General features: G+C 46.1%; 1 protein-coding gene and 1 long non-coding RNA gene across 2 annotated transcripts in view; both read left to right on the top strand.

Moving 5' to 3' along the window:
- Kcnq3 (potassium voltage-gated channel subfamily Q member 3) overlaps nt 1-21,956 on the top strand; it is a 305,224-nt gene that overhangs the window by 21,031 nt on the left and 262,237 nt on the right. The window lies entirely within an intron of this gene.
- LOC141421747 (uncharacterized) overlaps nt 1-21,956 on the top strand; it is an 87,161-nt gene that overhangs the window by 16,498 nt on the left and 48,707 nt on the right. Inside the window, exon 1 of the long non-coding RNA XR_012446449.1 lies at nt 1-21,956. This exon is cut by the window's left edge and continues 16,498 nt beyond it; it is cut by the window's right edge and continues 26,917 nt beyond it. This is a non-coding gene — a long non-coding RNA (uncharacterized lncRNA).

The raw sequence follows: 21,956 nt of genomic DNA, 5'->3' as shown, positions 1-21,956 counted from the left end.
CTCAAATTCATCCATCACTGGGCATTTGGGGTGCTTCTACCTTTCGGCTATTGTGAGTAGTCCTGCTGCAAATGGGTGCACAAGCCACATGAACGCTGTCAGCCGCATCACAGCTCTTGCCTGTGTTTCTCTGGGGAGGAGGAAGGATATGGGAGTACAGGTACATGACCGCTCGCTAGCTGAGTAACATTGGGCAATCCCTTCTTTCCTCTGGTCTCTACTTCTTCACGTGCAAGATGGAGGTGCTCATGTTCCCCGCCTTCTGGAATGCTCAGAGAATGAATTTACTCCCCTAAAGCACTTGGAACAGTGCCAGCCCACAGTAAGTTCTGCAAAAAGGAAGCTGCTGTACAAATACAACCCTCAGGCATATTGAGTATCATTTAAGTTTCTTTGCAGCCCAGGATGGAAATGAGGAGATCGAGGCTCCGTGATGTTAGGTGACTTTCCCAGAGGCACACAGCAGTAGGCCATGGAGCTGGCATGGAAGCCAGATGGGCCCCAGGACAAGTCTGGGCTTCCCTTCCCAGTCCATTTCTGGGCCTTTCTCCCTGAGCTCCCTTCGACCTGGCACTTGTTTTCCTCCTGTGTTAGGCTGTCTTGGCAGGTCTGCCATTAGCATGTCAACCAAATCCTGGTTCTGTTGCAGGCCCACAGGCATGGCTCTGGGCATGAGGCCAGTGTTGAACAAACACTGTAGACTAATCCCTTTGGCCTTTCTGTATCCAAGCTAAGTTCCAAACAAAACCCCAGCTCTGAACACTGGTATTAGAAGCTACCCTTGGAAGCCTGAGTGTGACTGGCTTCCATGGGGAAAGTGCAGACAGGCTCAGGAAGGAGCCTGGCCACCTGAGGAGGAGACTCTGTCCTCTAGTTGGCCAAGTCAGCTCTCTGCTGTGTCCTCACAACCACTGTTGCTGGTCAGCAACATTTAGCATCTGCATGTGTGGATATGAGTCCAGTCTTTAAGTCAGTTTACATGTGTGCCCAAAGATGGCAATAAACAGATGGATAAGAATTGACAGTCCAGCTGTCAGGGAAGGGAGTTAGTGTGGAGGGGAACCAGAAAGGAGCTGCTAATCCCTGAGCCTGGGGTTGGGAACATGATGGGTGTGAAGGAGACTTCAGGACAGCACACCCCCAGGGTGGGCCCAGGCCCAGTTCAGGAAGAGCTGTCACATTGAGCTGGCTGTGCTGTGGCTGCTGGCCTCAAGAGCCTGGGCAAGCAACTCTGGACAGCCCAGCATCTCTGGCCTCCTCTCCTACAGTATCTGAACTTGTCTCTGGCTCCACCCTTATCCATTCTCTCCACAGGCCACCAGTCTTTCTTTCCAATGTGAATTCGATTATGTTAGTGCCCTGGAAGCTCTTCAGCTCTGTCTGTTAACTTGGAACATGTCCAGCTCCTCACCAAGGCTATGGCCTCTGGCTGCCCACCTCCCTCTCTTGGGCTGGGTGTTTCCCAGCATCCCCTGCTCCCCACTCCCCTTCCCAGACATCACAAGTCCTGCCTCCCTTTTGGGCCTTTGTTCTTCTCAGTGGCTGCCTGAAAACTGGCTCCCTGCACTTACAGGTTCTAGGTGAGGTTTTTCTGACCAGTTCACCCCAAGTCAATCTTCCCATTTTCATATCCCTTAAAACATGTTGCAGAGAACTGTTATCGTAAGCTGCATGTTGCATGTTCATTTGCTCATCACCCTTTACTAAATTCTGAGCTCCAGGAGGGCAAAGACCAGGCCAAGTTCACTGTGGTGCACCAGCTCCCAGCTTCAGGCTAGCCTGCAATGTGTGTTGACTGGCTGAACAACCCATACAGACTCACGAGAATGTGTCTGAGGAGGACAGCAGAGTGGGCAGAGGATGTTGGGCAGACCGAGTCTGTCTAACTTGGAGGAAGGCGGTGAGGAGGGTACTGAAATTCCCTCTCAGATATTCTGAGTCCTGTACTGTGGTGAGGAATTGATCCTTCTGGGGGTCACAGGCCTGTGCAAGTCACAGTGGGCAGAAGTAACAGCACCTGCTACTGAACCCAAGAACTTGGTACTGGTCAGATCTGCCTGCAGGGGACAGTTGTCTTTGAAAGCAGCTAGAAGGATCTAGAGGTGATAAAACAGGACTTGCATAGAATCTTATTCATCCTTAGCCAGGCATTGTGGTACACACCTGCAGTCCCAGCTCTTGAGAGGCTAAGGTAGGAGGATCCTGAGTTCAAGGCCAGCCTGGGTTATATAGGAGACCCTATCTCAAAATAACAAAAAGGATGAAAAAGAATCTTATTTTTTCTTAAAAAAGAAGGGAGATAGGACACATGCTACAACATGGGTGAACCATGAAGGCAGAAAGGTAAATGAAATAAACCAAACCCAACAGGACAAATTCTCAGCAGGTCCATTTGTGTGAGGTACCGAAGGACATTGGGACAGAAAATAGATTGTGTCTGCTGGACTGAGGGACACACAGATTGTGTCTGCTGGACACAGTCTCACCTTGGATAGAGGTGATGATTGCATGACTGAGTGTAGTTAGTGCCATGCTACTGTATCCTAAAAATGGTTCAAGTGGTAAATTTTATGTTGTGTGTATTTTGCCAGAGTGATCACAAAGAAACCCGGCACCCGACCACAGTGAGAGAAATGAAGTCGAGCTGTGAGGTTTGGATGAAGTGACCGCAGAGTTCCCTCCCTCCAACTGCTGGTGTTCTGAAAACAAATGGACACCATGTGAAAATTGTTCTTTATTGCATTTTCTGTCACAGTGAGCTCCGAGACACTCTGGATCCCTGAGTGTCCTGCCTTCACCACCTTCCTGCTACCTTTCTTTAAGGCAGGTGGCATCAGGTCTTGTGGACTCATTGGAGAAAATGGTATAATTAAATATTTGCAGTAGTTAAACTCTTTTCAGTGTGCAGCAACTCTGCTGAACCTTGTCCCCTGCTGCTCAGGAGTGGGAACCCTCTGCAGACAGGACCCTTCTTCCTCTTTCGCCTGCCTGTTTATTCCATGAGAGAATCTCACACTCCCTCGCACTTTATCCTTCGGTTTCATTAACTGTCTCATTAAACATTTATTGAGCACCTGCTGACTGCCTACCCCGAAGATACAAACTGTGGACAGCCACACTAATAGAATCCTGTGTGTCCCTGGGCTAATGGACACACAGAAGGGATGAATGAAGTCTGCCTGGGGTGGGGGCTAGATCAAGGAAATCATCCAATAGGTGATTCTTGGATGGACTCTTGAGGAAGCCAAGAAAGTAGGAGTTCTTCAGAAAGAACCAAACAAAGGATATCACTTTGTTTCTGAAGGACTTAATATTATCCTCTATGGATAGAACTCTCCCTTGCATCCTTCCCTGCCTCTTTGTGGCTTCACTTTTCTCCCATCCACTTGTTTCTCTCTCCCAAGGAGGGAGAAGGGGAAGAGGAGGATGATGACCAGGCTTGGAGGGAAAGTTGGAGTAGTGTCACAGCATGTAAAGGATCACAGGCTCAGTTTTCCTCATCACACAGCTTGTGATCCTGCCCTGTACTGAACTTGTGGGTTTTGCCTGTGGGAAACCATGTGGCGTCAACCTCTTGGAACCTGTAGCCCTCAGACTCCATATTCAGAAACCATTCTTTGCATATTCTGTCTGCTGTGGTCCTGTGGCTGGACTTGCTGGATGTGGAATGAATTGGATTATGGTGATGTTTTCTTGGGGTTGGGGAGAGGTGTGCTGTTAGTTATAACATAAAGGGAAGAGCACTGGTGTAGGAGGCTAGACACTTGCCAGTGGCTCTGCTGTTAACTTGGGTACATTGTGGGCCCCTCTTGGACCTTCATTTCTCACTTTGTCAAACTTTAAGGCCCCCACCGGCTTTGGCTTCCTATGATTCCTACCCCAGCCTTGCTGGGCCACAGAATAGGAATAGATTACTTATCATTTACTTCTCACACTAGCCCTCATTTCTCCTAATCATCTAGAATTTTCCATGGGGGACTTTTTTTTATCTCTTCCTGTTTTTAAGGAAGAGATTGCACCTGAGCTGTACTTAGAGGTGGACCCTGGCTAGAAGCATTCACCACATTGCTCCCCCAGGCATGATGATGCTTATGGAGAAAACCTGCAGGGGAGTGGTGTCCTGTGGGGGTCTGGGGAGGTAGGAGAAGGGAGTGATGGGGGAAGAAGTAGCTGCTTTTGTAGGCTTGAAACAGGAGGCAAACTGTGAAGCAGAGTAGGAGCGCCTGCTGGGAGACCCTGGTGCATCCCCATGGGAAGCTATTGTGGGAGGAGGACTAGGAACTGTGTGGGTTGTGTAGACCACAGAAAACATTGTAGTCTCATCTGAAGGCCACCTACGTCCACAGCTTGGTGTGGCTTGATCACATGTGTGTTTTGTAAGGATGACTTTTCATGGGAGAGGGGTGGGGCATAGGGAGATATGTGGTTATTACACAATGCATTCCAATATGGCGGCTAACATTCAGCATGGGGTCATTTATGAAGCTTCTGCCTTGTGTGAGGAGGTTCACTTGGTGCTCTCAGCCACTGAGTCTTTACAGAAGCTCTGTTAAACTGAATGTCATTCCTATATCACAGGTGTAAAACATGCTCAGAGTGCCCAGGATTTTGTTCAGGATCACACAACCATAAGCAGCCAGAATAATGGTCCCAAGGCCCCTGCTCTTCCCTCTGCACCATGGCACATGCTATACTCTAGCCAGTGCTGGCCCTGCCTCTTGCTCGCTCTGCAGCCTGTAGGGGCCTTCAGGGCCAGGGCTGACATTTGTGCTCACGATGATTCCCTTCCTGCACACAGTAAATGCCAGACTGAATGATGGAAGTGATTCAGCAAGAACTAGGATTTGAGGGGTGGCAGGGTGGGAGGGAAGGAACTGTGTAAAAACATTTGCAAATGGATTAAAAATTTGAGTCCATCAGCTCATGCCAACAGACTTGGAAGTTTGGGAGATATTTTTAGACCATGAAATCCAAATGGCACAGAACGTGGGTTGGAAAGATAGAAATGCACAGAATAGTTTGCTAGCTGTGACCAGAAAATGCTTTTTTGCTGAGTTTCTCCCTCGCTGTAAAACTGCAGCAGTGAAAATGCAGAATCCCCTGAATGCATATTCTTCCTCCTCTGTTTTGTTTTCTTTTTGCATCTTCTCTTTCCACACCAGGGCTCAGTTCACTGTTTATTTCTGTTCTAGGAAGTACCTGGGGGACCAGATGTTGGCTTTTGAACCCTCGTGACACTTTAGGAGGTGGTGACAGAAGTCCAGCTGAAATCAGCTGAGGAATCCCAGGCAGTGTGTAGGTTCATGGACCCTGGAGGAGAAGAAGAGCAGGGGTGGGGTAAGAGGTGGGGGTTTACCTGGGCCCTGGGGATGCTAGGAGATGGGGCTGGAGGACAACTGAGCATTAGCTGTTGTCTCTGCTTCTCTCTGCAGTATCTTCCCACGTGGAGGGAGTCATGGTCACTCCCAGTACCTGAGCTGTCTCTCTCTCTCTCTTAATCTCAAGAGAAAAACTGCCCTCATCTCTTTGGTTCTCATGTTTGAAGCTTGCTGACTTAGTTGGGGTCTACCCACTGCTGGACTACCTTCCAAGCCTGTGTCCCTGGGGAAGGGGTCATGAGACAGCCTATCAGCTGTGCAAAATAGAGCAGAGGAGCACCCAGGAAGAGGGTAAATTGTTACTCATAGCAACTAACATCACCAAATATCGCTATCATAGCCGTTCTACCTGCCTTTGCTCTCTCCATCCTCCCAGCCAACCCATGACTTGGGTGCAGGTTCACAGAGAGCAAAGAGGGTTTGAAGAGCTGGGAGGCTGGTGGGTGATAGATACTAGGTAGTATTTACTAGGCATTGTACACACCTTGCCCAGTGTCCACCTCCCTTTCTGGTCCTTAAGAACATTTTTTGTTGTTTTTGTTTTTATCAAAGGAATATGTGTGTATAATTCAAGCCCCAGCCTCTACAGACAGGTTTCAAGAGAAAAGCAACAGGCTCACCCCTTCTGTCTTATCCCAAGCCCCTCCCCAGGGGGACCACTTTTCTTTCTTGGACCCTAAATCATGTACTTGTGTTGCTGAATGTTGGTGAATCAATTTTAGGCATTGTTATTGATTTCCTGTTCTTTCTTGTCTCTGTTATGGTTTATATTCTCTTTCTCTCTCTCTCACCCCAACTGACCCACTACGCCCCTCTGCTTAATCTCCCTTAGTTACTTCTTTCTTTAGCTCCTCTCTCACACACATGCAGTTACTGTGTTCTTTTTCTACTTTGTTCTCCAGTCACTTCTCTCTGTCTCTGTCCCAGGGACTTTTAATACTTTTAATGTGCAGCCATACTATCACTAATAAACAGTCCTGCATAGTTACCCTTGAAGCCTTCATCTCACTCCTTGATATATGTTTTGGGATTCTGTGCTTGGAGATGAGAAAGGTGAACAGTAGAAGGATGGTCGGTGCCCCATCTGTGAGCTTCTACATGGCCAGGACTCATTTCTATCCAGCAGATGCCTGGCACTTAAAAGGGCTCAGGTAATGTTGATTGGGTGAGATCAAATAAAGAGCCACACCACTTGGAATGGGACACAAGGGGTATTCCTCTCTGACTTCTGTGTTTTGATTTCCTGAAAGCACACACACACACACACACACACACACACACACACCCCACCACCATTCAGATGCTCCTGGCTTTAAATTCATCTCCTCCTACATCTTTTCTGTAGCTTTCTATAAATCCTGCTTGCTGTTTGGAAGGCAGCTCGTGTGTAACAAGCATTCAGTAGTTTTGTCCTCCTGACGCCGAGGATAATTTATAGGCTTGCAGATAGAGAACTCCTGTCGATATTAAATATACTTTGCTTCCCTCGCAAGATAGCTTTCAGAGTTGCAATAAATCCTCTGGAAATTACCTGGAGTTAACGATGGGTTGGGTAAGTGCCAGTGATTATGCATCCCTGGGAATTTCTGATGGCATGTGGACTCATCCTTGGGGGCCTGGCCTGGCTTTAATCATATTCTGGAATTATAGAATTTAGAAGCTGAAGGAGACCTTCATAATCCAGCTCCACTTTTCAGCTTAAAAGGATGATGAAGCCAAGCCCAGAAAGGGGAGGGGATTTGCCTGAGGACATGAGTTTATGAGTGCCAAAGGAGGCTTGGGTCTCCCTCTTGGTCCCTTCACTCTGTTTTCGGGCAGGGTGCCTTCAGGTCCGGTGTATGTGTGACATAATGCAGTTGTCCAAGCTGTTTTGTACAGTACTTCCTAAATTAGTTATTAATTGGGTCATAATCTTGTTGGCCACTGTATGGTCCTGACAGGTTTAGGGCTGGCAGATCGACGCCATGAAGGGTGGTGTGAAATCTCCTGCAGAACTGGAAGATCACTAGCGCATTTCAGACTTCTAAAGGGAAACAGTGACCTAGCTGTCCCTTCTAGATCCTCACCCAGCAGGGACTTCAGCATTTAGCAGAGATGATTAAACATTAGCTTACCCCTGTAAATGTTTATGAAACACCCTGCTCTGCCCAGCACTGTGCAAGGTGCCAGGGGCACAGGGACCTATAAGACAGACTTTGGCTGTACAATCCTAGAACATTTTAGGCAGAAGAAATACAGGAAAACAGCTGAGTTCTGGCCTCAGAAACAGACTTGGGATTACCTCAGGCATTTAGTGACTGTATGACCTTGGGCCAATACTGTTACTTCTAGCAGACTGGATTTTTTTCTCATCTTAAAAAGGGACAGTGGCAAGGTTTGAGGGGTTCTGTGTGGGCATGCCTGGCATATAGTAAGAGCTCATTAAAGGATGTTAACAGTAATGATTTTTGTTACTTACTTGTTTTTTGGCTAATTGTAATATAGCAGTACAATACATCTGGGGGCCCAGAAAAGGGAAAATTAATTTGGTTTGGAGGCCTGGTGGTGATGTATTCACAACCTTGTTGGTTTGTTTTCACATGATCCTTGTTTGGTGTTGAGTGGTATCATCCATTCATTCATTTTTGTTCAAAAATACTTACGTTGGTCACGTGGCTAGGTGTGTGGGATAAATAAAAGGTAATGTGTCTCTGCCCATGAGAAGCCAAGAGTTTGCTGGAAGGGATAGGTGAGGCCTGGGGCTGAAACCTGCAGTGGGTGATAGGGGGCAGAGAAGAAGGCGCCATTCTGCCTCGGGAGGAGCCCTGTCCTGCCTTCTATCTTTTCCCCTTGCCAATGGCTGCCTCACCCTGTTGACGTTGTATTTGACCCTCTTCCTTTCTGAAAGACCAGTCTTTATTTCATCATGAAATGACAGTGACAGCACATGACAGGAGAATGCTACCTCTTCCCATGACACCAGTGGGTCCCTTTGCCCTGAGACGTACTTTCCCTGCTCTTAAAGTGGGCACTTGATTGTGAGCATGAAATGATGACCCTGATGGGTGTAGAACATGATACCTGAGGCTATCCGGAAGGTCTTAACCCACAGGATTGCTAGGAATTCTGGTATCTCACCAGTTAATTTCCTTCTAAGAATAAAGCTCAGTGATCTTAGATTATGTGGCAAGGTCCAAGGCATTGTAACTCATCATATTTCATTGAATCTCCTTAACCAGGAGAGATGGGCAGGAATTATTATTTTCTCCATTTTATATAAAACAAAGAGGCCTGGAGACACTAAGTGATGTGACTAAGGTCCCATGTCTGATTCAATCTAGGTTCAATGCTACCAAGTTTTGCATATTTACCACCTGCCATCCCGCAGAGCAGTGAGGCCCAGGGCCAGGCTGTGACACACTGATGACAACATTTCCACAGTAGCAGTAATGCCTAGCATCACACACTTTCCCCAAGGCATTCTCCAGAGTTTGGCTTATTTTGACACACTCAGCTTGCACAACTCTGTGAAGTAGGTTTCAGTATTTCATTTACTTTTACAAATGAAGGAAGCACAACAAACTTACACGACTTGGCCAAGTTCACACCCTGGCCTTGGGGCAGCGGCATTCCCCCTGGGACCCTCGCAGAGCACAGGTTGGAACAACATGATAGATTCTCTTACATGTAAGTGACACAACACAGGAGCAGGACGCATGACCCTGGTTGTAATAGGCAGTCATAGACTCTGACTATCACAGTTAAACATCGCTTGGAGTCAGTGGTGTTGGTGGTGACTGGGCGAGGAGGGCAGAAGGGAGCACATGGGGAACAGATGAGAAAGGACCCATGGGACATTGGCTGAACCAGGTGCAGAGACATTGACATAGTCAGTGTCTACATCTTCTGAGCTCTCTGGATCCCCACTGGAAAGGAGGGATGATGGAGTGATAGCAGCATGTCCCAGTTACTACCAGCAGTGGGCTCCAGCCAGACTCCCTAGATTCCTGGCCACCCTGTTGTGGCACGTTGGGCAGCCTTCCATATTTTCTGTGCCTTCCAGTCTTGCTTCTGATCTGAAGAAAATGAAACGTACATCAGTTAGTCTCACAGGCTCAGGATGATGATTAAATTCCTGAGCAGTGTCTAGAAGTTAGTATAGTTAAGTAAACTGAGACGACAAATTGGTGGGGAACAGTCTCAAAGGACTGCTGACTTTCTCAGGGTCACAGTGGGGACAGGAACAGGACCTGAGCCCAAGTCTCCTGGATCCCACCCCATTTGAATTCACACTGTTTGCTTATCTCTCATTGGTTATTGCAAAATCAAGAAAACAAAGCAAAAATGTAGCCCAAGCCATCTCTGCCCTGGTTCTCTGTTGTTTGGGGTTGAGATGACTGATGGTTTCCAGTAAGATTCAGTCAGGCAGTGGATCTTGAAGGAAGGAAGGGATGCTGGGGAGAAGTGTGACTAGTGGGGTGATGGATTTTTGGCAAAGCCCTTTTCTCCACACACTTTGAGAACGGGGCTATCACTTGACACGTGGATATCTCTGTCCCCACCCCTTTTCAAATACCTTTGATTCTCATCGATGCTATGTTTCAATTAAATTATTCTTAGCCCTAGAATCTATCCAAACAAAGAAGCAATTTTCTGTACTTTCTTTGGAAGTGATTGTTTACCTGGTTTGGTAATGCCTTTAGCAGTGAACAAAGCCAGCTCAAAACTGGGGGCCGTGGGTTTAATTGGTGGTGCAGTGCCCATCCTGGGAGTGGATTCCTACCAAAGCTGACCTGACAATGAGAGAGGCCAGTCAAATGCCAGGCCTCTTCCTCGCCCCCTCCCACCCTATTTCCAAAGGTTAAGCTCAAGCAGGCCTTAGTGATAACTCCAATTTGTATTTCTAATTTCCTTGGAAATTGGGCTAAATAGAGCATTTGTCATTCCTCTGTGTGGATTACCAGCCCAGATGAGGATTTATAACCCAAGCTCTTCAGCTTTCAAAGGCAGGAGCCCATCTCTGAGGCAGAACTGGGATGTCTAAGTACAGAATCATTTTGGAGAGGGTGTTGGGTGGGGGAAGGGACTGGGTGTTCTCAGTTAAAAATATCTCAAATATTTTTTCTCTGAATCTGGAGAAGAGAAAAAAATATATCCCGCTAAAGCTTCAGGTTGCCTGGTTATGAATAAAATAAGAAGCAGGAAAGTGTTTGAGTGAAGTGTTTTCAGTGCTGTGGGGTGGGCTTGCTTCCCTGTATATTGTTTTGAAAGAGAGAATATTTTGGCTTCATGGGGTCAGCTGGAGACTGGCAAGCCTTTCAGGTGCATAAGCCAGTTCCTCTATGCTCAGAGTGCAGCAGACAAACTGGTAGCTGGTATTGGAACTGGGGAAGGAGTCTGGCCTGTCTTGGTTGATACTGACATTGGAGAATTTTGGTGGTGGCTGTGGGAGCTGATTTCTGCAGCCACTGATGGATGACACAAATACACTGCAGCCCTTGTACCGGGCTCTGTGCTAGGCATCCTTGAAGTCAGTGGGGAGCCCAAGGGTTGATTCTGATTCCATTGTTTATAGCCAAGTGGAAAGGCAGACTCAAGGAATCACAAAAACATAAGTCAGCTCCATGACAAATGCTCCAAAGTGCCTGGCTTATAGTGGGGTACAGCCTCCTGGATGGCTCAGACATTGGAAAGGAGACATGGCAAAAGAATTTGGTGTGATTTTGAGGTCCTTAGGTGTTGGAGTGGGAAAAATGATGCTGGCAGCACCTTGCTGACTGTGTGGGCTGTGATACAACATAGTTAGGGCTTTGGGCCAGTTAGTTCCCTGCTTGGAGCCCCAGTAAGACTAAGCAGACTACCCCTGCAGTGGTTGTGCTGGGAATGAAGAGGTCAGATCAGGTGGGTGTCCAGCAAGCCACAAACTTTAACACATGAGAGGCAAAATCCTGATGTCTTCATGGTGGGATGGGATCTCTTTGAGTAGACCATCCTTTACTCTGATAAATAGTCACCTTTGATTTAGGACTTGTGTGGTCTGGGCCATTCAGTTTATAGGCTGGACTCACTTTCATATCCTGTGAGGGTGGTGCTCTCCATGTCACAGAGGAGGGTGCTGACACCAAGATGCCCCTCCCCATCTACACAGTTGGTAAGTGGCAAAGGCAGGTCAAAATCCAGGTTGGGGGCATCTGCAGCTGATTCAATTCTCCTCATCCTTTGCTGTCTCTCTGGTGCAGGAAAAGGTTATGATACCATTTTTCCAAACCTGCATTTCCCATGAGTGAGGTGGGATAGTGAGCACGACCTGTGTGCTATTTATGGCACGTTACTCTGAGCTTGGCATGGCTTTGAGTGTGGTGACATAGAGGTGAGAAAGACATCAAAGGCCACTTCTCAGGGCTGCATTCTGGTGGGGGAGGACAGAAACAGGTAAAGAAATGAGCAAGTATATAATATGGCAGGAAGTGATAGTTTTGGTGAAGAAAGATAACTGAGAAGGGGCAGCAGGAATTGTGGGTGTGGGGGACAATTTACCTGCCCTTGTAAGGTGACTGAGCAGAGACTTGAATGAGTAGAATAAGAACCATATATTTACTAGTTTTCTGTTGCTTCCTAACAAATTAACAACCCAAATTAATTATTTTATAAGTCCAGAGGTCAGAAATCCAAAATGGGTCTCACTAGGCAAAACAAGGTATTAGCAGGGCTTTGCCCCTTCTACAGGATCTAGGACAAAATCTGTTTTCCTGCTTTTTCCATCTTCTAAAGGCTGTCCACATTCCTTGGCCTGTGGCTTCTTCTACCATCTTTAATGTCAATGACAGCATCTCAAGTGGTTCATCTGAGTAATCTAAGATAATCTATTTTCAGGTCGGCTGATTAGCATACTGTAGTCCATTGACATCCTTAGTTTCCCTCTGCCACTACCAGAGTCCTTTTTTCTATTGCAACAACAAAATACCCGTGGGTTGGTAATTTGTAAAGAAAAGAAGTATATTTTGGTTGACAGTTTTAGAAATCCAAGAGCATGGTGCCAGCATCTTCTGCATTTCTGGTGAGGACCTCATGCAGTTTCAACTCACAGCAGAGCAGAAGAAGCAGTCATGTTCAAAGGTGATCTCGTGGTGAGAGATGAGGCGAGAGAGAACACCCAGAGCTCCAACTTGCTTGATAACCTGCTCCCAAAATAGCTAACCCACTCTCTCCAGAGCTACATTAATCCATTTGTGAGGGCAGATCCAGCCCCACTGCTGTGGGGCTTTGACCATTCATTTTGTTCCCTGAGTCTGAGTTCTCCATCTTTAAAATGGGTATAGAAACGGTGATTTGTAACTGTGCAGCAGGCTTCAAAAGGTACATTAAAATGGATTGAATTCTTAGAGTCTAGTTTGTTCTGAATACTCTTTGAAACTCAGTCCAGAAATAACATTACTCAGGATGGGTAAGTTTAGACTTTGCAAAAATGGGCAAGGAACATGGGATATTGAAATGTAGTTTTAAAAAATGGGCACAGCGGAAAGCTTGGTACAGAGTGTGAGGGTGATGGGGAGCTGGATAAAGGAATGAGTATTTGTGAAGCCCAGGGTATGGGGACTCTAAAGAAAGAAGGTACAAAGGGAAGCCATATTTAGCTTCCATCGCTGTGGCTGAAGGCTGCCCTAGGTGGCATATTTTCAGCAAGGCCAAAAGTTGTTAAATAGCATTATATGTCTAGCTGGAATGGATGTCAGGTCATATCATAGAGACCCATATACAGTGCTGAATCTCTTCTTTGGGACCCCAAAAATTGTAGCCTAGTTTTTTCTTGAACCTCCTACTGATATGAAACAAGGCAGACTGTTAGTTTTAGAAAGTCTGACTGTGACTACATTCTCCTTCTGAACTCAGTTGTCTTGTTCTTTGCCAGATAGATGTTTTTCCATGAACTCTCCAGAGAGCATCCAGACTACCGAAGCCAGGGCTGTCCTACCAGCTAGCCTTCTTTCCCCTCACTCCCAGAGATGTCACTGGTCCATCAATAAGCAGGCCCCACACACACTTGTGGGTAAGGAGCATGGTCAAGTGCCTCTTCTTCTGAACACATTTCCTTCTGGTAATCACAGGCTGCAACATGGCAGAGAAGTCTGGCAGGCAGGACTTTTCCTCGGGGAGATGACTGGGGGCCCAGTGCAGGTAGAGAGAGGGAGAGACAGAGTAGATTTTGCACAGAGGCCTTGAGACCCACCACTGCTCTCTTGCATTTAGAAGCAGCCCTTGATGCTCCAAGGATGGAGACCACGTGGTCCAAGTGACAGGAAGAGACTTGAGTGCATCCAAGGAAAGTGAGCCCTTTACAAAGTTTGCCTGATAGGAAAGTGGCTCAATAGTTTTATTTCATGACAACCAAGTTCTGCTTGGGGCAGGTGCATCTCTCTAAGCTATTACCAGTATTCCCAAAACCAGTGCTTGTGGATATCTTTCAGTGGAATTGGTTTCTCTCTCTCTCTCTCTCACATACTCTCACACACACACACCGATGTAAATCACTTAACCATTTTTCCCAGATCTCTGCTCTCACAAATGCACATTAAGCTGACATGACCAGTCATTTAAAGATCTCTGAAAGAGATGCCTGGATAGAGTAAGTATGATTTTGTAAAGGTTCTCAAATGCAAATGGGCTCTGGGGCCATGAGGCAGATTTTTCCAGTGTCAGCCTTGATGGCTTCAAAGGATGTCTCTCTGAGAGCAACCTTGATGCAAGAGAGGTGGTATGTCCTGGACTGCTGAGTTGGAGTAACAGTAAAAAGTACTATTAGAGCCAGGTGCCAGTGACCCACACCCTGTAATCCTAGCAACTGAGGAGGCAGAGATCAGAAGAATCAAGTTTCAAAGCTAGCCCTGGCAAATAGTTTGTGAGACCCTATCTCAAAAAAACCCACCGCAAAAAAAGGCATGGGGCTGGTGGAGTGGCTCAAGGTGTAGGCCCTGAGTCAAGAGGAAGGTTCCCAACCTCACCTCCACACTCAGCTCCTTGATCTTCTCACATTCTTTCCTAATTATGGGCTTGTGGGCCTGGGTCCCCCACCCAGCCCATGCCGGTCCATCCTTGGACACCCAGGCATGAGACAGTAGCCCTGGAAATTGTTGGATGCTTATTACATGTTTATAGATGGATGATTCTAATTCATGATAGGCCATAAGTTTAGAGGGAGAGGCCAGGAACTTTTCAGAGTTAGAAAAATATACATAGGTTCACACTGATTCCATGAAATTCTGACTCTTAACAGCTCTCCGAGATCTAGCTGGTTCTTGTGTCACCACCTCTCAGAAGTCTCTCCTTATTTCCATGACCCAATAAACCATTTTCTCTTATCTCTTCTAACACTTATTGTTGACATTGGCAACTTTTGTTATTGACCATACACAGTTCTTCCATTCTGATGTCAGTATCTTCCCTTAAGCATCCAGATTGCCCCTTAACTTTATATGAGGTGACTCCTGGCAGCTTTTTGTATTCACATCATTTTGATGCATTCATCAAATAGGTGTTCAACATCTACCATGTGATAGTAGGGTCTTGGAATATATCTGTGAGCAAAGGACAAAATTACCTTTGTCTTCATGGAATGTGCATTGTAGCCCAGGAGACAGGTAATAAATATAAGAAAATTTGTAGTATGTTAAATAGTGATAAGAACTATGGAGAAAAACAGATCAGGATAAGTGTGATGGCCAGTTTGATCACAAATTAACATCTTTAAAATGGAAATATTAGCTTACTATTAAAGAATATACTAACAAAACAAAATAATCAGTTTGACACACCTTCATCAGCTTCCCTCAACTTCCCCAAAGGCAATGTCCAGCCCTTCCGCCCCCACCAACCTTGATTTCATCCCTATGATTTTCAGAAATTTAGACTGCTGTGTTCATGGTCAGAGATGAACACAGACTTGATGGCTGGGACAAAAGCAGATGGGAAGGAAATGGAGAGGCATCTGGCTGTGCCTGGTCCCTCTTTGCAGAGTCAGAGCAAACACACATCATACATTACACAGTGTTGTTTCCACAAACAGTGAATAGTGATGGCTTCTTGTTGGGTTGATAGCCAGTAGGGGCTAATGGTCCAGATCAATGGGGCTGACTTCTTAGTTATCTCCAGTCAAGACCCTCATAATGAAGCCTGAGGCAAGCTGGAGAATTCAGGATGCCTGTTCCCATTCTCCTCCACTATGATTGTATTACACAAGCTAAGACAGCTGACATAACAAGGCAAAATAATATGTGATCATAGTTGGCTATGTGGCCCATTGTTGAGTGAAATGTTATGTGGTACAGGACTGCACCTTGGGCATCAAAAGAGGCCAATAATCCTAGTAACTTAAAATAAGAACTTTTCATTTAATGATTTTACTTATCCCAGAATTTGGGGTTAGGTAGTTGTTGTACCTCTCCATGTGTTCCTTTCATATGGTGGCAAATTATTCTTAGGATGAACAGGGTCATTTGTTTAACAAATACTTCTTTGACCCTTTTCCTGTGCTGGCTCCATGAAAATCACTTGGATACTGGCCACACATCCTAACTCCAGCCCTCGATGTGCTTTTGGTCCAGTGGAGAAGATAGGCACTTAAAAAATTGTAATAAAGTACAGCTAAGGAAAGTATGTCTGAGCAGAGGACAGAGGTAGGATGTGAGAGAGGAGAGGCAGGCAGGGCTTAGATGGTGCATGGGGTCTTGAGTCAGGCTAACAATGATGAATGTCTAAGCAGGCCAGGGAGGCAAGTGGATTTGCATTAGAGGAGTCACAATGTACTGATCAGTGTTCTCCAGAGACAGACCAATAGAATAGATGCAGACATGGGTAAAGATATGGATATAGATATATGAGAGAGGATTTATTAGGGGAATTGGTTCATGTAAGCCTGAGTAGTCTCACAACAGGCTATCTGCAGGCTGGAGGCCCTGGGATATGGTGTATCTCTCAGTTCAAGTCTAAGCCTCAAAAGGAGGGAAGCCAGTGATATATAACTCTCAGCCTGAGACCAAAGGCCTGAGGATCTAGAAGACTACTGGTGTAAATCTCGAGTTCAAAGGCCAGAGAGCCTGGAGTTCTGATGTCCAAGGCAGAAGTGGAAGGGATCCTCTTTAAGGGGTGGTGGGGAACATTGTAGCTTCACAGCTCTGGGCATTAGTTTTGCTTTGTCTGAACTGGTTTTAATAACACCTGTCTCTTGGGGTTGTTGAAAGAAATCATTGAGAACCACAGATAAAAACACTGGTTTCATTTAACTTGATTCCCATATTCAAAGTTTGCTCATTATTTTTCCATTGACTCAAAATGGAAATTCACGATCCCGAGAGAACACATTGCACTCATTATATCCACAGCACCTGGGATGGGATGGGCACTTGGCAGGCCCTCTGTGCATGTTTGCAGAGCGAACTGGAATTAAATTAACCAGGGCCAGGGTGAGAATCCATGGCAACTTGGCTCCCTAGTGGTAGAGATGTGACCAGCTAAGACATCTGGGGCCTAAGGCAGAAAATGAATATGGCAAAGACTGGAGACATAACAAAACTACAATCTGTCAAAATATTGGACATGTTGTTTTCAAGTCCAGAGTTTAAATCTATCAAGAATTTATTTAAATACATTAAGGTTGAACACTACTTCCTGCATTCTAATATTATTCCAATAAGGTCTTCGGCAGCCTCCTAACTGGCCTTCTCCCTCCTTCAGAAACCTACCCCTCTACTCCCTACTCAACGTTTGCCCAAACTGGTGAAGTTAGTGATGCCAAAGTAAGTGAGGTTTGAATCTGGGCGTTGAATCTAGATGAAGGCTACAATGGAAAGTGTTCAGGCTGTGCTGAATTAGATGGAGAGCACAGGGTTGGCCTCCTATGATTCCCCCTCTTGGATATTTATGGAAGGTGGGGTACTACTCAGGCTAGTGCTAGTCTTGGTCTTAGCAGGAATGATAGAAATGTTTTCATTAGGACTGTGGAGATGAAGTGTCCCTATGCACAGCCTGAAAATGTTATCTATTTCTCTCTCCTCCCAGCCTTGGGCTGTGGAACCACCTGGTTGGACTTAGACCATAGCTGAATCCATATGTGTACTTATGTGGGGATCCTTTCTCAGATGAGCCAGGCTCCATCAGACCTGTAAAACAGGAGAGGCTGGGTCCTGTGAGGACATTTTGCCTTGCTGGGCAGGTTCCTGCAGTACGTCCACCCACCATGAGAAGGTAGAACATGGTTAGGTGTTGTGCAGGAATATTGTAAGGGGATTGATCCCTGGATCTACAAGTTTGACCATTGCTGTCCCCTATCTCTTTGAATCCTGAGATAATGTGATTCTTGCAACAGGTGTGGGAGCCTCCCCTGGGTTAGTGGTGCCTGGAGATGGTCCACATCAGGACAAGGACATGACTTTCAGGGAACATCAGGTGCATGGGTCCTGACTGAATAAGAGAAGGCTTACATGTTGTATTTGGGGTTTCAAGAGATGTGAGAGGCTTCTAGAAGCTGGGATGAGCTGGGTTTGTCACTACCCAGGAATAGTCTGAGGAAAGAAGATTCTGGACCTGTTCCAATCAAGGGTGGATGATGAGGGGCTGCTCCTATGCCTAAAGTCAGAGCTTCAGCCCAAGATTTCTACTGTGCAGCATATTGTTGGGCTAAATGGAGAAAGTCAGTGGTGAATGAACCCCAAGGTTGGTACCAGGGGAGTACATGGACATGTGAGATGCAGTAAGGCTAAGTGTCTTCTTCTTAGCCACAAGTAGGTCACAATGGGATAGTGAAGGGAGGACAAATTGAGCTGCCACTGAGAGGTGTGCATTGCCTTGTTAGCTTTTGAGAGTTTAAATGGAAAAAAATCTTCCCATTTCTATCCTGTGGGAGAGATGCACTGTGATGGGTAAAACACTCTCCAAAACTGACTCACTGTTTTGAATGCATGGGGAGGGGCTTGTGACAGTAGATTTCTCTATTGAACTTGCTCTTGACTGCAGATTTTCATCCTTGGGAACAAAGAGGCTTATAAATGGGTTTGAAATTCCATAGCCTGTCAGACTAGAATGGTAGGAAAGGCCCTGGTGGATCCCCTAGTTCAATAACTCGATTTCATGTGGGAGAAAACTGATCCCATAGAATGTAAGTGAGTTAACCCAAGTCATATGTCAAGATGGCTGAACACCCAAGGCAGATGCCAGAGCTACTGACTCCTGATTCATTGATCTTTAGTACCACTTTGTTGGAAGAATGCTGTAGAGGAGCTTGCTTCAGTGGTTCCTAATGGACCTGCAATTGACCTAAAGTGTGAGTAGAGGACCTCTGGGCAGGGTGATTGGGAAGCTCTCATTCTTAGGACTCTTTGCTTTTATTTCACAAAATGACATGGAAACAACCTTTTGAGTATGAACCTGCAAGTGCTTTTTCTTTGGGATGCCAGGAAACCCCATCAGTGTTTAAGAGAATGGGGTGGAAGGAATCTCACAGTATAAAGGCTATGGCCTAGGAATGTAGCTCAGTGGTACAGTGCTTGCCTCAAGTATGTAAGGCCCTGGGTTTGCTTCCCCAGTCCTGCAAGTAATCAGAGTAGAATGACTACTTTTATATTTCCATCTCTTCAGTTAGCCGGGTGACCATATCCACAGAATTACGTTTTCTGTGTTAGTTTAATCATCAAATAAAGATACAGATGGCTCCACTTCATGTGTCACAAAGATATTCATTCAGTCCTCATGTGTGGGTGTCTGCACGAGTCAGGTGTGGGCCGGGGGCTGAGGCTGTACAGGTAACAAGGCCTGATGTTTCCAAACCTGGAATTATCTGCACCATCCACACCCCTTTGTGGCTCATTGACCCATGGTGTGCCTGCTACTGTGCTTGTGAGGATTCAGACAGACAGGTCCTTGGGGAGTGTTTTCAAATAATGTTTGAAAAATATAAAACATTAATCGAAATGCTAGCATCTGTCTCCCCGCAGAGGGCCTGCACAGGCAAATCCATCCCTTAACAACTAAGTAGAGGCCAAACACAGATCCTCCTGACTTCCCTAGAGCCTCCTCTGCTACTTCCTGTCTTATACATGGGGTAATGCCCTCATATGTCAGCTCCCAGAAAACAAGTGCTTGAGACCTGCTTGTTTCACTGAGTGAATGTAGTTTTGTGCCAGTGGGAAAAGATGTTCTAAAATGCATCTCAGTAAGAGATGCATTTTTCTCTCTGGTGAGAGAAAATTTCACAAATTAAAAAGATGGTATGCCTTGCCATGCCTTCCATTTTTGAGATGTAATAAAAGAAAACACAAGACTGGTCATATTTTAGGGATTAATCATTTTTAGTGAACCATAGAATGGAAAGCTGTGGTATGTGCATGTATGAGTATGTAGGTGCATGCATGCGTGTGAGTGTGCATGTGTGCATGTCCCCATGGGGTGACGGGGGTAGGAAGAGGACGCTGAGTAATCTTCCTGTGCTTGTTTCCAGGGACCAGAGTCTGTGATTGCCGTTTTAAATTGTTTGTGTTATTATAATAATGTTTTGTAAATAAGTTGTCTTAGGCAAAAGTAGCTCAGAGGGTGTATTTCTAAGGAATTTCTGACTAGCCATGACAGTCATTCCAAGTTGGAACAGACTTCTCTGAAGGCAGAAAGAATGGTAACAAAACTTAGATAGGTGGAGGACTCTGATATTGAGAAAGAGGAAGAAGGGTTGCAAAGAAGAAGGAGAAAGGAGAATCTCAGGGAGAGAGATGGGAGTGAGGCAGACAGACAACAAAGAGGAAAGCCTTGAATAGGAAGCTTGATGGGCATTGAGAGAGAGCAGAAGTACAGACACCCAGAGGTAGAGAGACAGACACAGGGGTGGGGACACACATGCTCTGAATCGGAGTCACAGGGAGAAGATGGGGAGTGACACAGGGAGCGTCCACAGGCTGAGGCATGAGCGAGAAGGCATGGGCATGATTGCTAGAGAGATCGTGGCTAGGAAGCATTGCCTATAATTGGTCCACGGGGGATTTTAAATAAAAATCTTTGAAGCGATTAAAGGCCATTTTATTGGAAAGAGATCTGGGCTCTTGGGGATGAACCTGAGCTGACTTCCCCTCTGTTCAGAGGCTCTTTGGGAGTGGGAGTGAATTTGCTCCTGGTCTTCCCCCTCCCCTGGAATCTGGAAGAAGCACAGGCTTTGGATTCTTTGATTTTGCCTCTAGGATCCCAAGCCTTGCAGGAACAAAGGGTGTTATTTTTACATTTTAAATTGCTGTTGCAGAGAGCAAACACAGCTTGCAGCAACCCTCTTGCTTCTGAGGCTTCCTTTGGAGTCAGACCTGCTAGGATTTTAAGTTTAACCAGGCAAAAAGTACAAACAGTCGAGAGGATGTTCAGGATGGTTTCCTGTGTCCCCTTCCTAAGAGGAGTGGTCTGGTCCTGGCCCTTCACCATGTTGTGAAATAGGTTAAGGAGAGCAGGCAAGAAAGAGGACATGAGATCTCAGAGATCTTTGAGTTCAGATTTTTCATTTTACAGACTGAAAGAATGAGGCCATAAGAAAAGGATGACTAAAGTCCCAGGGCCCTGTACAAGACCAGTGGTGGGGCTTCTCCGGGCCTGTCAAGGGGAGAAGGACACTATGCTCTCAGCCACTGTCTCAGCTCACATCCCTGCTCATGCATACCACCAGTCAACCATTGGCATCTGTTTTGGTCTGTTTTCTGTTATAGCAAAGCCCTTGAGGCTGGATACTTCATAAAGAAAAGAGGTTTCTTTTAGCTCACAGTTCTGGAGGTTTAAGAACATTGAGTCAACATCCTGGTGAGTCTCTCCTGGCTGCATCACACACGGCAGATGGCATCATAGCAGGAGCACATGTATGAGGGAGCGATCACATGGTGAGACTGGAAGCCAGAGGGATTCAGGGACCAGGCTTGCTCTTCTGTAGTGTGAGAACTAGCTCACTCCTGGAGACCAGCATTAATCCCTTCTGAGCATGATGCACCCATGGCCTAATTACCTTGCACTAGGTCCTAACCCTTAAAGGCTCCGCCCCCTCTCAGCATCACCACATGGAGGACCAACCTAACACATGAACCTTTGGGGTCAAACCACAGCAGCATCAGTAATCAATCCCAACCCACTGCTGTCAGGCCTTCTCAAGACAGCACATGGGGAGCAACAACAATTGCTCAGATTTTGAATATGGGATGCATCCTCTCTGCCCTTCCTGATCTATACCAGCCTCTCTAGCTGGCATGCACATTTCTTTCTTATGTCAGTAGCTTTATGAGTTGACCCTGTGCTCCCTGTCTTCTGGTTAATAATAACACATATAATGTTAGAGTTAGAAGAAATCCAGGCAACCCCTCTCAGAAATCTGAGTGTTGTTTATGCATGGAAGGGAAGGAGTGAGAGGAAATACATAGTCCAGGCTCAAAGGTTATTTCTTTCTGTGCACCCAATGTTTATGGTGGGAGAGTACCTGGAGTTAGATTATAGGAATTTGTGTTTTGGTTATTGTCAAGGAAGGCTTTGTTATTCCTTAGGAGATGTTGAAATCATTGCTCAGAGGGTTTGTCCATGTTCACACAGCGGGCGTGTCAG

The sequence above is a fragment of the Castor canadensis genome, chromosome 3 (assembly GCF_047511655.1).
Source record: "Castor canadensis chromosome 3, mCasCan1.hap1v2, whole genome shotgun sequence".
Lineage (NCBI taxonomy): Eukaryota > Metazoa > Chordata > Mammalia > Rodentia > Castoridae > Castor > Castor canadensis.
This window is presented reverse-complemented; position numbering and strand designations above follow the sequence as displayed.